The sequence below is a fragment of the Scyliorhinus canicula genome, chromosome 20 (assembly GCF_902713615.1).
Source record: "Scyliorhinus canicula chromosome 20, sScyCan1.1, whole genome shotgun sequence".
Classification (NCBI taxonomy): domain Eukaryota; kingdom Metazoa; phylum Chordata; class Chondrichthyes; order Carcharhiniformes; family Scyliorhinidae; genus Scyliorhinus; species Scyliorhinus canicula.
Genome location: NC_052165.1, coordinates 11,557,068 through 11,571,993, shown reverse-complemented (window position 1 = coordinate 11,571,993; position 14,926 = coordinate 11,557,068). Strand labels below are relative to the sequence as shown.

The 14,926-nt window shown below is 48.0% G+C and overlaps 1 long non-coding RNA gene across 1 annotated transcript; it reads left to right on the top strand.

The window, feature by feature from the left end:
• Window positions 1-1,508: 1,508 nt before the first annotated feature.
• On the top strand, window positions 1,509-14,000 carry LOC119954686. The gene is made up of 3 exons (XR_005458291.1): window positions 1,509-1,883; window positions 6,675-6,791; window positions 13,904-14,000. It is a non-coding gene; the product is annotated as an uncharacterized LOC119954686 (long non-coding RNA).
• Window positions 14,001-14,926: the final 926 nt, after the last annotated feature.

The following is a 14,926-nucleotide window of genomic DNA, read 5'->3' as shown; positions in this document are numbered from 1 at the left end:
AGAACTTGTTTTTTGAAAAATGATTAAATTCATCTCTAGTTGGTGGCCAGGGACTGGGTGGGCTGGACGGGGTAGTGGGGAAGGGGGGAGTGCTGAATAGAACATTACAGCACAGTACAGGCCCTTCGGCCCTCGATGTTGCGCCGACCTGTGAAACCCCGCTAAAGCCCATCTACATTATTCCCTTATCGTCCATATGCCTATCCAATGACCATTTGAATGCCCTTAGTGTTGGCGAGTCCACTACTGTTGCAGGCAGGGCATTCCACGCCCTTACTATTCTCTGAGTAAAGAACCTACCTCTGACATCTGTCCTATATCTATCTCCCCTCAATTTAAAGCTATGCCCCCTCAAGCTAGACATCACCATCCGAGGAAAAAGGCTCTCACTCGACACCCTATCTAATCCTCTGATCATCTTGTATGCCTCAATTAAGTCACCTCTTAACCTTCTTCTCTCTAACGAAAACAGCCTCGTCCCTCAGCCTTCCCTCATAAGATCTTCCCTTCATACCAGGCAACATCCCGGTAAATCTCCTCTGCACCCTTTCCAATGCTTCCACATCCTTCCTATAATGCGGCGACCAGAATTGCACACAATGCTCCAAGCCTGAATGAAGCAGGCCCAAAGCCTGCACTGAACTCCAGGGGCACAACTTGCATATGGGTCTTTCAACTGGCCATACCGGTAAACTTGGGGCGCTTTGTCAAACATCCTTTGAGCGTTCAAGTAAATGACCTCCACCACGTGACTCTTGTCCATGAGCTTGATCACCACCTGAAGGAATTATGTCCCTCTCACCATCGATGTGGTTTTAATTACAGGTCTGTGTCACGTTCAATGTTTGCCATCCTCCAATCCCCAGCTACTTCTGCAGTATTTATGGATCTCTTAAAAAAATATCCGCTTCATTATTCCTTCAGGACCTGCGGATTTATCCCACCTGGAACTTGCGTTTTGTGGATATTTGGAGTAGAACTTCTCGTAAGCCCTGCGCTTATTAGAAAATGGATGTTGTGTTGCCTGTGATTTTGTGCCCAGTAAAATTATTGGACTGCAAATCCTGTGCGAGGCATTCGCAAGTTTTCAGTAAGTTGCAGGCAGCTCTGACGTGTACGCGAAACATCAGAAGGTTCCTGATGTGTTGGGTATGCTGGGTCTGCGAGGACTGCATTTACTGCAGCAGTGAGAGAGAAAGGCTTCCAACACTTGAAGAAATGCAACTCGATTTTATTGAACTCTTAACTATCATTCATACAACTGTGGGTTGACACTATGCTGAGTTGACTGGAGACCTGAGGCTAATCTGACCAGACTATCTTACTACCACATGGTGGATGTTCTAGTTGTTGCTCACGGGCTCTGACTGTCTCAGAGGCTGCATCCAAAGAGAGCAGGAAAACTAGTGCCCTCTGGCTTCATAGTGGCCGTGTCCTGTCTGGTGATTGGCTGCTGTGTTCTGTGTGTTCATTGGTCATCCTGTGTGTCAATCAATGTCTGTCTGTGCACCATCATATACTTGTGTGTATAGTATGACAGTTCCACCCCGCCATAGTATGATTTTTACTAACTTTAATTTGTGATAGAACAGTGGATAGCTGGTGTTGCGTTAAAGAATGTGAAAGCCTGCAGTTCTTAGGAAGGAGGACCGGTTAAAAGTGAGCCCCACAATATTGAAACTGAGTGAGACAAAATGGGAGCGAGATCACCCTTCCAGCTTTTCTTTGTATCTTAGTCGGAGAAGAAAAGGCTTCGTTGGAGCCTCTCAGTTTGTAAGATATCTGAAAGAACCTGCCGAGGAGGAGGAAAAAAAATTAAAATTGCCATTCCGCGCTGAAGAACAGGGAAGGATTTTCGAGTCAGCAATTCAAGCAGTTCACAGGTGAGTCACAAACCACAAAGGCAGCCTTCTCAAAGCTTTGTCTTCTTAGCTGTCCGAGATTCTCTCTTTCCTGTTTTTCCTATTGGCATGTGGATTGTATTAAATAAAAACTGTGAGTTTCATTTAGATTGAAAAAAAAAACATCTTGGGCTGCCAAATAAAGCAGGAAGAATGTACCAGGAACATGTGATATCAAGTCATAGTCACAATATGTGGTACTTCCAGTCACTCCAAGTTGCTAGTTGCTTGGGTTTAATGAATAACTTCACAGGAATCTTTTGCGAAGGCGATTGAATCAAAATGCCAGAAAGAGGCCAAAATCTCAATGGCTGATTACCTTTTAGCGACAGGCTTTAGATGAATAGATTGTATCTCAGCATTGCTAGTGCAGTAATCCGGTTGAGCAGGCTCCAAAAGTAGATTTACCACAGAAATGTTGCAAACTGTTGTAAACGCAGCCTATGGTGACTTGTACCAGACAAATGTGACTCAATATCATTAACGTCTTCAGGATTAGTTTTTTTTAAAAAAAGGATGTGTGAACCAAAATGGTGCGAGGCTATTCTCCAGTCCCTAATTACTTTTACAGTATTTATGGAACTCTCAATAAAATATCACCAAGAGCATCGTTCTTCCTTCAGGACGATTTATCCCACCCGGAACTTGGATATTTTGAGTAACATTTCTCATAAGCCTTGTGCTCACTGGAGAATGGACATGGTGTTGCCTGTGGTTTTCTGTCCTCTAAGATCATTGGATTGCAAATTCTGAGCAAGGTGCTCACAAGTTCAGAATCGCCTCTCATGGTTTTGGTTTACCACATGGACTGTAACTATATGTAAAATGTGGTCAAGTGGTTCCTCGTACCACCTTCTGCAGCTAGCTACAATCAATTTAAAGGCTGAATCAATCTGGCTGCTGTCACTCACATCGTTGAGTACTAGCAGAAGCACAGATTAAAGCATTTATAGGGCAGGATTCTCCAGCCCGGCCAAAGTCGATGGACCTTTGAGTGGCTCCTCACGTTTTACAGCACCCCCCCCCCCCCCCCCCCCACTGGCCCACTGCCCACTGCGACAGGGCCGTAAAGCTCGGCCTGTAGTGACCCAAACTGGCGGAAGCAGCCTCAATACCCTCGGATGTATACATTTGAATGATGTAAATGATACACTCATTAAGCTGAGGCCAACGACAGCAGAAATACGAATGACTTTTACTTTTTTAACTATAAATTTAGAGCAGCCAATTATTTTTCTTTTTCAATTAAGGAGCAATTCAGCGTGGTCAACCCACCTACCCTGCACATCTTTGGGTTGTGGGGGGTGAAACCCACGCAAACACGGGGAGAATGTGCAAACTCCACACGGACAGTGACCCAGGGCTGGGATTCGAACCGGGGTCCTCAACGCTGCAGTCCCAGTGTAACCACTGCGCCACATGCCCGCCCTGTGAGTGACTTTTACGAAGGCGGCAACTCAGCAGTTGGTAAAGCTGAACAGAGAGAAAGAGAATTCTTTTATTTATATTTATGAGCTCAGGACCACCCAAAGAAATTCACGGGGTATTTGAAAATGTAGCCAACACTGTAATTTGGGATATTAGAATAGGAAACTGTTAGTTTATATAATAGAACAGCGAGTGGAATTTTCCATATTTGTGGTGAAATGTGATGGCAGACCATTTCAGTGGCACTGAACTGGAATTGAGGGAAGTCACGTCCAATTCTGCGCCTGGAAGCTCATTAATGATGTGCAGGTGAATATTGGACTGAATCACCTGTCGGATCGGGAGCTGGTCCGTTTGCCCACTGTCAGCTGGCCCGGATGCCATATTTAAACGTCGATCCAACACATTTATATCGCTTTCTCCAACCTCCCTGTCTTTACGAAATCATCACAGGTGGCATCAAACCAGGAGGAAAAGGCCCTCAACCTGAGGAGGAAGGCCTCACCCCGATTCAACCACCAGGCCCTCGAGGTCTTGTTCTGAGGATGCCGGGCGCAAACGCATGACCTATACCCCATGGAGGACCCGAGGAAAGATACAAACCTCGCCTCACCAGCCTGGGAGGCTGTCACCCAAGAGATCAGCGCAGATGGTGACTGCGCCTGAAGTGTCATCCAGTAGAGGGAGAGGATGAATGATCTCACCCACTCTGCTCAACTTCCTCCAGCTTCAAACTCTCTGTTTTTTTCTAAATTCATTTAAGCGATATGGGCTCCAGGCTGGGCCAGCCCTTTCCTAATTGCCCTCGAGAAGGGGGCTGTGAGCTGCCTTCTTGAACCGCTTTAGTCCCTAACGTGAAGGTACACCTTCAGTGTTAGGAGGAGAATTCCAGGATTTTGACTCACCGACAGTGAAGGACGATGCACCTGACTCATCAGCCAGCGTCGCAATGGATACACCGTCAGACATAATGGCCACTTGAAAATCTCAGTACCAGTGAGTGACTCAGAGTCGCAGAGTCACAGAATCGTTACTGGCTTTCCAATGAGCATAATTTAGTGCCATTCTCTGACCTTTTCCCCATACCCCTGTCAAATAATCATCGAATGCTGGTGCACCTTCAGAGATGTCATTAGTGAAAAACAAGGGATTTATTTACAATGATCTGTAAGAGTAGCAGCATTTCTGCAGCTAGCTCTGGAATGCCTCTTGCCTAAGTGAACCCCTCTCCCTGGGGTGATTCCCCCCACGCTGTGTTCCGATTGGTCACTGAGGCCAGGTGACCCTTATTCTGCTGTGTTACCTTTAAAGGGACACTAACTACATCTCCTGCCCTTTAGCTCCATCGCACAATCTTCAGTCACGAATAGACTCCATCCTAAATTCTAACTAAACATTTTATACATTTAAAAAAAGTAAATTTAGAGTACACAATTCATTTTTTCCAAGTAAGGGGAATTTAGCGTGGCCAATCCATCTACCCTGCACATCTTTGGGTTGTGGTGACAAAACCCATGCAAACAAGGGGAGAATGTGCAAACTCCATACGGACAGTGACCCGGAGCCGAACCTGGGACCTCTTGACCGTGAGGCATCAATGCTAACCACTGTGCCGCTGTGCTGCCCCAAAACATTATATATACAAGTTGGGCAATTATAAATCAAGTCTTTGAGGGGGTTTTCTTTTTCTGTAAAGTGGCATGAAATGAAATGAAAATCGCTTATTGTCACGAGTAGGCTTCAATGAAGTTACTGTGAAAAACCCCTAGTCGCCACATTCCGCCGCCTGTTCGGGGAGGCTGGGACGAGATTTGAACCATGCTGCTGGCCTGCCTTGGTCTGCTTTAAAAGCCAGCGATTTAGCCCAGTGTGCTAAACCAGCCCCTGCCCAGCGTTTTGTTTATAACCGATCGATCAAGTACTTTGGTTTTTCGGGTTGGAAAACCTTCCTTGATAGCTGCACTGGCTGCTGGAGCATCACTTTACTTTTCAAGTGGCCCACGTGTTTACAAACGACCCATCTCTCCACGTCCACGTGGTACGACAGGGATGCGGTCTGAGAGAAAGTAATTCTGTGGATCCAACTTGATCCACTACTGATATATTCTCACATATACAGCTTCGTTTACCAGAATTGAAGCACATGGAGCGCGAAGAAGGAATCGTCAAACTTTGTTTTGTCAAGTTCCTCCGGACATTTTCTTTCGGCCAGACTTGAAAGTTTGGGCGACTCTCTCTGCTGGGACGCTTGATACTGGGTGTTAAGGTGCAGTTCTAATGTGTTCAACACCGCTAAATGCAGTGAAGTTGTGAACGCGGTCACTTGACTTCAGGTAATCCGTCAGTTTAAAAGCAGTGGTGTAATCTTTCAATGGTAGCATTCGATGTAGGTGATTTCTCCTCAGAGATGTCCATATATTCAGACTGTACATCAGACGAGTAAAAATGTTGTGCCCAGGAATGGATTCACATAATCGATGTGGATTTGTAGCCCTGGCCGGCAGTGGTGCTGTAGAAGACAATCTTTGTTGCAGTTGACACTGTTGACAGTGCTTAACTAGCTTCTTGATATCAGAATCAATAATAGGCCTGACAAGTGTCTTCATCGTCGAGATGCCAGGATGAGTGCTGTGTAATTCAATTAGCTCTCTGCCGGATACAGGAACGATTACTCTTGCTCCCTGGAGTATGACACCATCCAGACAATTCAATTCATTCTTGTGGGCAAAGAATGGTTTAATTTCCTCAGAAACAGAATGGCACGGTGGCATCATGGCTAGCACCGCTGCCTCACAGCTCCAGGGATCCGGATTCAATTCCGGCTTCGGGTTGACTCTGCGTGGAGTTTGCACGTTCTCTCCGTGTCTGCGTGGGTTTCCTCCGGGTGCTCCGATTTCCTCCCGCAGTCCAATGATGTGCAGATCAGGTGGAGTGGCCACTGTAAATTGTCCGTTAGTGTGCAAAAAGGTTACGTGGGGTTACTGGGTTACGGGGGAAAGGGCGGAGGTGCGGGCTTAATTACAGTGCTCTTTCAGTGGATTGGTGCAGATTCGATGGGCCCAATGGCCTCCTTCTGCACTGTATATTCCATGATTACCCTACGAACTGGCTCATTTATTTATCCTATAAGCGTTTTGCCTCTCACTTTGGTCAGAAGTGATCCTCGATTGGTCCAGTTCCTGATCTGCTTCACCGAGACTGGAAATGTGTCGACAGAATTTAATGCCCTGATGATTTCTTGTGGTCTTGGAGTACAGGTGATACTTGCAAAAGTTAGGTGGTTAAGGGTGTCTACATTCACTATGTATCTTTCAGGTTAATGCTTAAAAATATATTCCTCGGCAGACAGAATTAACGGCGATCATGGAATTCTTGCCATAGTGATCGGCAGGATAGCCTTATCCTCTTTGAAGAGGCTCAATGATGGTTTGTGATCAGAAACGATGGTAACGTGTCTACCATGTAAGTATTATAGAATCATAGAATCGCTACAGTGCAGAGGAGCCCATTTGCCCCATCGAGTTTACACTGACCCTCTGTAAGAATACCCAACCTAGGCCTACTCCCCTGCCCTATCCCGTAACTCCACCTAGCAGGTTCAGTGAGGTGGTCACACCGCAGGTAAAGATTGAACAGACAGAAAGGACATGGGTGACCATCAAGTAGAGTAGAGGAAGGCAGGTAGTGCAGGAATCCCCTGTGACCATCCTGCTTTTTAACAGATATACCGTTATGGATACTGTTGGGGGAGATGACTGTGTCGGGCAAAGTAGTGACAGCTAAACTCCTGCTGCACAAGACGGGAGGAGGAAGAATGACAGGGCTATAGTGGTAAGGGATTCAATTGTAAGGGGAAAAGACAGGTGTTTCTGCGGCTGCATAAGAGACTCCAGGATGGTATGTTGCCTTCCTGGTGCCAGGATCAGGGATGTCACTGAAAAGCTGCAGGGCATATTGAAGGGAGAGGGCAAACAGACAGATATCGTGGTACATATTGACACCAATTATATAGGCAAAAAAGGCCCTGCCAGCAGAATTTAGGGAGCTAGGAAGTAGATTAAAAGTAGGACCAAAAGGTAGCAATCTCTGGATTACTTCTGCTGCCACGTTCCAGTGAGTGTGGAAATAGGAGGTTAGTCCAGATGAATGCGTGGCTGGAGCGATGGTGCAGGAGGGAGGGCTTTAGATTTCTGGGATATTGGGATCGTTTTTGGGGATGGTAGGACCTGTACAAGAGTTGCACCTAAACCAAAATGGGACCAGAGTCCTTGCAAGGAGGTTTGCTAGTGCTGTTGGGGAGGGTTTAAATTAACTTGGCATGGGATGGGGACCCTGAGAGAAGTATCAGCAGGGGGAGATACACAGCCAAAATGAGAACAGACAGCAAGTGAGTCAGGAAGGCTCAGAAGTTATAAGCCAGTTAAGTCACAAGGGAGTTTGGCAAGATTGGATGGTATTTATTTCAATGCAAGGAGTCTGACGAACAAGGCAGATGAGTTGAGGGCACAAATTAAAACATGATGTAATTAAAACATGATGTGATTGCTGTCACTGAGACATGGTTGAGAGAGCGGCATGATTGGCGGCTCAAAATTCCAAGATATAGGGCGGGATTTTCTAAAAATGGGGCTATGTCCCCACTCCAGTGGGAAAACCAGCACCAATGACTCCAGCGTCAACGGCCCCCGAAAGGGAGGAAATCTCATGTTTCTAGGTGGCTAGGTTGCCTTCAGAGTCATTCCCGCAGCTCCAGCCGGCAGGGAGCAGCCTGCTCGAGTTCGCGCATGCACGGAATGGCCTGCGTGATCTCACGCATGCGTGGACCGGCCGGCGTATTTCTGCGCATGCGCGGGGGTTCCCTCTGCGCCAGCCCGGGCAATATGGCGGAGCCCTACAGGGGCCCGACGCGGAGGAAAGAAGGCCCCGTCGGAACCAGCTCGCCGAAGGTCGGTAGGCTCCGATCGCGGGCCAGGCCACCGTGGGGAGCCTTCTTTCCTCCGCGCTGGATCCCCCCCCGGGGTCGGATCCCCCCATTCCTCCCCCTCCAGGATGGCCCCGCACATTTACCTGCCAGGTCCCGCCGCGTGTGAGGTGAGTAATCCACGCCGGCGGGACTGGGAAAAACTTGACGGCCACTCGGCCCATCAGGGCCTGGAGAATCGGCGGAGGGGCCGCTGTCAATGGCCCCCGACCGGTGTGGCAGGAATCCCACCGCCACCCAAAAACGGCATCGGAGAATAGGGAAGCTGGCATCGGGGCGGCAGGGCGAGATTCGCCCCTCCCCCCGCGGATTCTCTGACCCGGAGCAGGGTCGGAGAATCCCGGCCATAGGATCTTCAGGCGAGACAGGGGAGGAGGTAAAAAAGGAGGGGGTGTCATAATATTTATCAGGGAATCAATTACAGCTGTATGGAGGGATTCCAGTTTAGAAGGTTCTTCGAATGAAGCCATACGGTAGAACCTAAAAGGGAGTAATCACATTGCTGGGGATGTAACAATTTGATAGAAATGGAAGAGCAGATATGTAAGTAAATTGTAGAAGAGTCTAAAGTGGAGTGTGAGTGTAGAGGAGTATAGGATAGTGATAGTGGGGATTTCAACTTCCCCAGCAGTAACTGGGGTAGTCATAGTGTGAAAGGTTTAGAGCAGGGGTGGGCAAACTACGGCCCGCGGGCCGCATGCGACCCGCCAAAGGTATTTCTGCGGCCCACCAAGTCATTAAAAAAAAAAAAAATTTTTTTTTAAATTTTTTTTTTTAAAAAAATTTTTTTAAGGTTAATGGGGGGGGGGGGGGCTGTTGGGTTACTTACTGGTATAGGGTGGATACATTGACTTGAGTAGGGTGATCATTGCTCGGCACAACGTCGAGGGCCGAAGGGCCTGTTCTGTGCTGTACTGTTCTATGTTCTATATGAGGCGCCCAGAATCATAACCGGGTGAAGTAATTATTTTACTTAATATACTATGCGGCCCTTTGTGAATTGTGAATTTCTGAATGTGGCCCTTGCACGGAAAAGTTTGCCCACCCCTGGTTTAGAGGGAGGACCCAGCATAACTTTTGAAGCTAGTATGTTGCAGATCACCAAGAGAGGGTGGACTTAATTTTAGGTAACAAAGCTGGACAAGTGGCCGAAGTATCAATTTGGAGACAGTGATCATAACTCTGTCAGATTCAAGATTGCTATGGAAAAGGACAAAGTATAGGCCTGGGATCAAAGTTCTAATCTGGGGGAAGGCCAATTTTAATAAGATCAGATATGATTTGGCCAATTATTAGGGGCATAGATAGACAGGAAGAAACTTTACCCCAGAGAAATGACCAGGAGGCAGGCGAGGGGATGTGAGGAAAGATATTTTCACCCAGAGGGTGGTGGGAGTCTGGAACTCGCTGCCTGAGAGGGTGGTGGAGGCCGAGACCCTCATAACAGTTCAGATGTGCACTTGCTGGAAAATGGGATTAGAATATTTGCATGATTGTTTTTGACTGATGCAGACACGATGGGCCGAAGGGCCGGTTTTGCACTGCAGACCGCTGCGACTTTGGTGTACATCCTTAGGATCAAACTTCACGTGTTTAAAGGCAGATGCTTTAGTTTTTCATGACAAATTGTCTGGGGTAATAACGATACAGCTGTACCCGTATCCACTTCCATTTTAATTTCATGACCTATGGGGGGGGGCTCGCTGGAGCAGTGGTTAGCACTGCTGCCTCAAGGCACCAAGGACCCAGGTTCGAATCCGGGCCCTGTTTCACTGTCCACGTGGAGTTTGCACATTCTTCCCATGACTGCGTAGGTTTCACCCCCACAACCCCAAAAAGATGTGCAGGGTAGGTGGATTGGCCACGCTAAATTGCCCCTTCATTGGAAAAACAAATAAGTGGGTACTCTAAATTTTAAAAAGAATTCGTGACCATCAAGTTTTGGATTTGCCCAAAAACGTTGTTGATCGCCCTGCATCGACAAACCACTTAGTTTTACCTCTGAACTAACTCAGTTCTGAGAGCTGGATTCTACAAAAGTGGGGCTATGTCTCCCCCCCCCCCCCCCGAGATCGCGCCTGCCCACGGATCTGTGCCGCCCGATCGCTCCCCTGGCCGTTCATGAGGCCTCCCCCAGTGATCGATCCCCCGCCCCCCACCAGTGCAGCGGTGGACTGAGTCCGCCATCTCGCACGGCAGCCACCACAGGCACTGACTCCCTGCCGGTACGTGGTCAGAACCACGCCATCGGGAACTCGGCCAGTTTTGTGCGGAGAATCGCAGAGGGGTCTCTGTCAATGGCTACCCTCAGCGCGTGGATCGTGCGCGAGCGACTCCCAAGTGATTCTCCAGGGACCGAAGAACTGATTCAGCGGTGCCGGTCCTGATTTCTGGGTAAACGACCATTCTCCGCCCCCGCGCTAAACCCGATTTTGGCGTGGAGACTCGGAGAAACCAGCCCGACGTGTTTTGAGCGATCTCGAGCTTCATACATGCCATGGTAGACCCGGCTGGATTGTTTAACTGTGCTTTTCTTCCTGCACCTTCTTGGCATAGGAGACAATTTCTGGGCAAACTCACCTTGGCAATGTAATTTCAAATTTTTTATTCGTTCATGGGGGTCGCCGCCTGGGTCAGCAGTTCTTGCCCATCCCTAATTGCCCTCGTGGGGGCAGTTAAGAGTCAACCACATTATTTGTGGGTCTGGAGTCACATGTAGACCAGACCAGGTAAGGACGGCAGATTTCCTTCCGTAAAGGACATTAGTAAACCAGATGGGGTTTTACAACGACAATTGCCAATGGTTTCACTGTCATCTCTAGAGTTTTAATTCCAGTTTTTTATTGAATTTGGTCATCTGCCATGATGGGATTCAAATCGGGCCCCCAGAGATTTATCCCGTGTCTCTGGATTACTAGTCCAGTGACAATCCCATTGCCTCCCTCTTGTTGCCCCTCTTGTCCCAGTTATTGATTGCTTTCAGTGTACTCCAGCATCCCCATTGAGTGTCCATCCTCTGTACAATAGTGACGCGGTTGCACCATTACAGCCCTGGTCCTTGTAGTACCCATGATGTGGATCTTTACTCCCCTATCTGTGAAGCTTCACTTGTTTCCAGCTCCATCAATGTGGCAACTTCCACAGCAGATCTGAGAGTTAAATCACCTACAGCAAGCAGCGTCCTCTGAATAACTTTGCTGCAGAGTTCAAAAACCAGCCTGTCTCGAGCAGACAGTTGCCACATCAAGTGGTGTACCAAATTCACAATGTCGAGCTAATCTTCTTAAAGACGCTACGGACTGTAAAATGCTTCAACCTTCTTCCTATGGCGCTGGAACTGAAACCTTTCTGCAATCAACAACGGTTTAGGAGAGATGTGTCCCTTTGAAGTTAACACTAATTCAGTGACTAACTTGTCTCCTGGTTTTGCTGGGTGAACAAGATTCTGTAGCGGCAGAAATGCTTTCCGGTCAACTCAGCTGAGAAACGTTGTGGCCTTTAGGTCCTCTGGTGTCTGATTAGCTATTAAAAATGATTGAAATCTTTCTTCACATGAATTCCATGTTTCGTAATCCTCATCAAACGATGCTATGGTGTCCATTTTAACTGCTACTAGGATCTACACTTCCTCCCTTCCCATTGCCAAGGAAAGTATGACAGAAACGATCCCTTGAACAAGCAACTAGGAATTCTTTCCCCTTTCTGCCTGACTGTATTTTGACCTTTTTGCTTGAGTAGTGTCCCGCGCAGAGGTGACAGACTTCAAAATTACTGTTCCCACAGCTCGTGGAGTTTTGCCATGCGCGTGGCTCCTGCAGCCTAGACCCCACTCACTTCAACGCAAGCAGGTCTTCCCCAACTGTTGGTCTTCTTACTCACAGTTGCTGTTGAAAATTGGTTTAAACCTTCTGCATTTTACGATCCGTAGCGTCTTTAAGAAGATTAGTTCGACATTGTGAATTTGGTACAATACTTGATGTAGCAGCTGTCTCCTCCACTATGCATCAATGTGTCGTGGACTCAGAGATACCGCACAGGATTCGGGTGGATCTCTGCAAAGATGCAAAATTGAACTCAGTGGTCACCTTGGATGTCAATTGCAAGGGATAGCCTCCAGCCCACGTGGCTTCAGGCTCTCCCCAAGAATGTGGCATATGTACAGGATTAGGGATGCAATTTTCCAAATCCATGACTAAGTGCTACCACGAGCGGAAAACCAGAGTGATTCCCACTGGCGCTGGGAGCCATCCTGACAAGCCATGCAATGGCACATGGAAATATTTTTGCTCCAAACAGGTTTTCAGTGGCATTCCATGTGACACCAGGGTCCATGCTGGAACTGGAGAGGTAGGACCTAATCTCTCTGGCAGGATCTGCACCTCTGAGAGAAATGCGCCATGTTTAAAGGGTGCTCCAGTCTCAAATTGCTGCTGTAACCCTGATTGCTGTCAGGGCAACTCCCCAACCACCCTACCCCCCCTTAAAATACAGAAGTCTGTGTGTTTGCCTGGAAGGCCAGAAGGTGTTGTGGCTGCCCCTTCTCTTTCAAGGAAGCACTTGAGAACAAAGAGGCAGCATGTTAAAAAAAGCTATGTTTAGAGAACCAGCTACTCCCTTGAGGTAATGGATCCCTGCAGAGCTATATAAATAAACAATCTTAATCCTTCCTTTGAAACTGCCTCTACCTGTCATTCAAAAAGCAGTTAGGAGGCAATGGTGTGTGAAATTGAATGTAAACAATGCAGTTCAAAGCTTTTAGCCTTCTAGACAAACACAAAGGATTGTATACTTTAAAGTGCAATGCAATTCAATATGAGAAAATCACTTCAAAGGCTTTAATGGGCCACGCAGTAGCACAGTGGTTAGCACTGTTGCTTCACAGTGCCAGGGTCGTGGGTTCGATTCCTGCTTGGGTCATTGTCACCGGAATATGTCGACTAGGGGATTTTCACAGTAACGTCATTGCAATGTTAATGTAAGCCTACTTGTGACAATAATAAAGATTAATAATAATTATTAATTATCATTAATGATTATAATAAATCTTTAAGATTATTATTATAAAAAGCATTTTTTTACCTCCATCTCACAGTCCTTTAAATGTGGCATACTGACAGACGTTTTAAAGGGTTAAGGGGTATAGATGAGATCCCTTTCACTTTATTATGAGAGCTGTGTGTTTCTGAGACGTTGACTGACTGTTTAAAGGGTTTAGGGATACAGATGGGATCACTTTCCCTTTATTATGGGAGATGTGTATTTCTGAAATACTGGCTGACTATTTAATAGGTTCAGGGGTACAGATGAGAACATTACACTTGATTATGAGAAAACATTAACTTTTAGATACTGACTGACATTTTAAAGGATTTAAAGGCTGCAGCCAAATAAGCCCCATATCAGGGAAGACCTCCGACCTCCGCCCAGCACAAAGCCTCCTGACCCCCACCACCCTCAAAGTACCCCCCCTTGGCATTATTGGGTGGGTATTTATGCTCCTGCCGCCCATCAGACGGGAAGTTGCGCGTTCCACGTTCCTCAGGATTTCCTTTTTCAAAAAAATATATTTTATTACAAACATGTATCAAAACAGGTTACAGTGAACAAACACCCCGGGAAACATGCGTTCCTCAGGATTTACACCAATTTACGCCAGCAGGACTCTGGCTGGGGGAGCTGTAGCAGCCTCAGCTGGCAGGTAAATTGGGCGTCCAGCCCATCAATGACATTCTCAACAGCTTTAATGAGCTATTTGCATGCTCCCACAAGGACAGGAAGCCTGTCGGGAGCATTGGGAAACTCGTTATGGTGACGGGGCGCGGCAGGGGCACTCACAGTAGGTTTGATGCCCGGCGTGAATCCGGATTTCGGCCCAACGTGGGACTCAGTGCGTCAGTGTGAATCCCGTGGCCAATGAGCGGCTCCACAATATTCTGACCCAGAATTCAGAATGTCCAAATTACCTAACAGCACATCTTTCGGGACTTTCATAGAATTTACAGTTCAGAAGGAGGCCATTCGGCCCATCGGGTCTGCACTGGCTCTTGGAAAGAGCACCCTACCCAAGCCCCTACCTCCACCCTATCCCCATAACCCAGAAACCCCACCTAACACTAAGGGGAAATTTATCATGGCCAATCCACCTAACCTGCACATCTTTGGACTGTGGGAGGAAACCGGAGCACCCAGAGGAAACCCACGCAGACACGGGGAGAATGCGCGAACTCCACACAGACAGTGACCCAAGCTGGGAATTGAACCTGGAACCCTGGCGCTGTGAAACAACAGTGCTAACCACAGTGCTACCGTGCCGCCCACATGATGTGAAGGTGTGAAGATAGAGCTTCCTCCTGTTGATCTCTATCCTTCCCCAATAAGACTGGTTTACGCCATTGTGGTTCCCCCGCCCCCCCCCCCCCCAGCCCACGGGGGGGGGGGGGAGCAGACCGACGGGGGGTGGTGAGCAGACCGACGGGGGGGGGGAGCAGACCGACGGGGGGGCGGGGGTCGGACCCGAGACCGGGGGGGGGGAGCGGAACGAGGGGGGCGGGGCTGAGGGGGGGTGGGGCCGAGAGGGGGGCGGGGCGGGGCTGAGAGGGGGGCGGGGGCGAGAGGA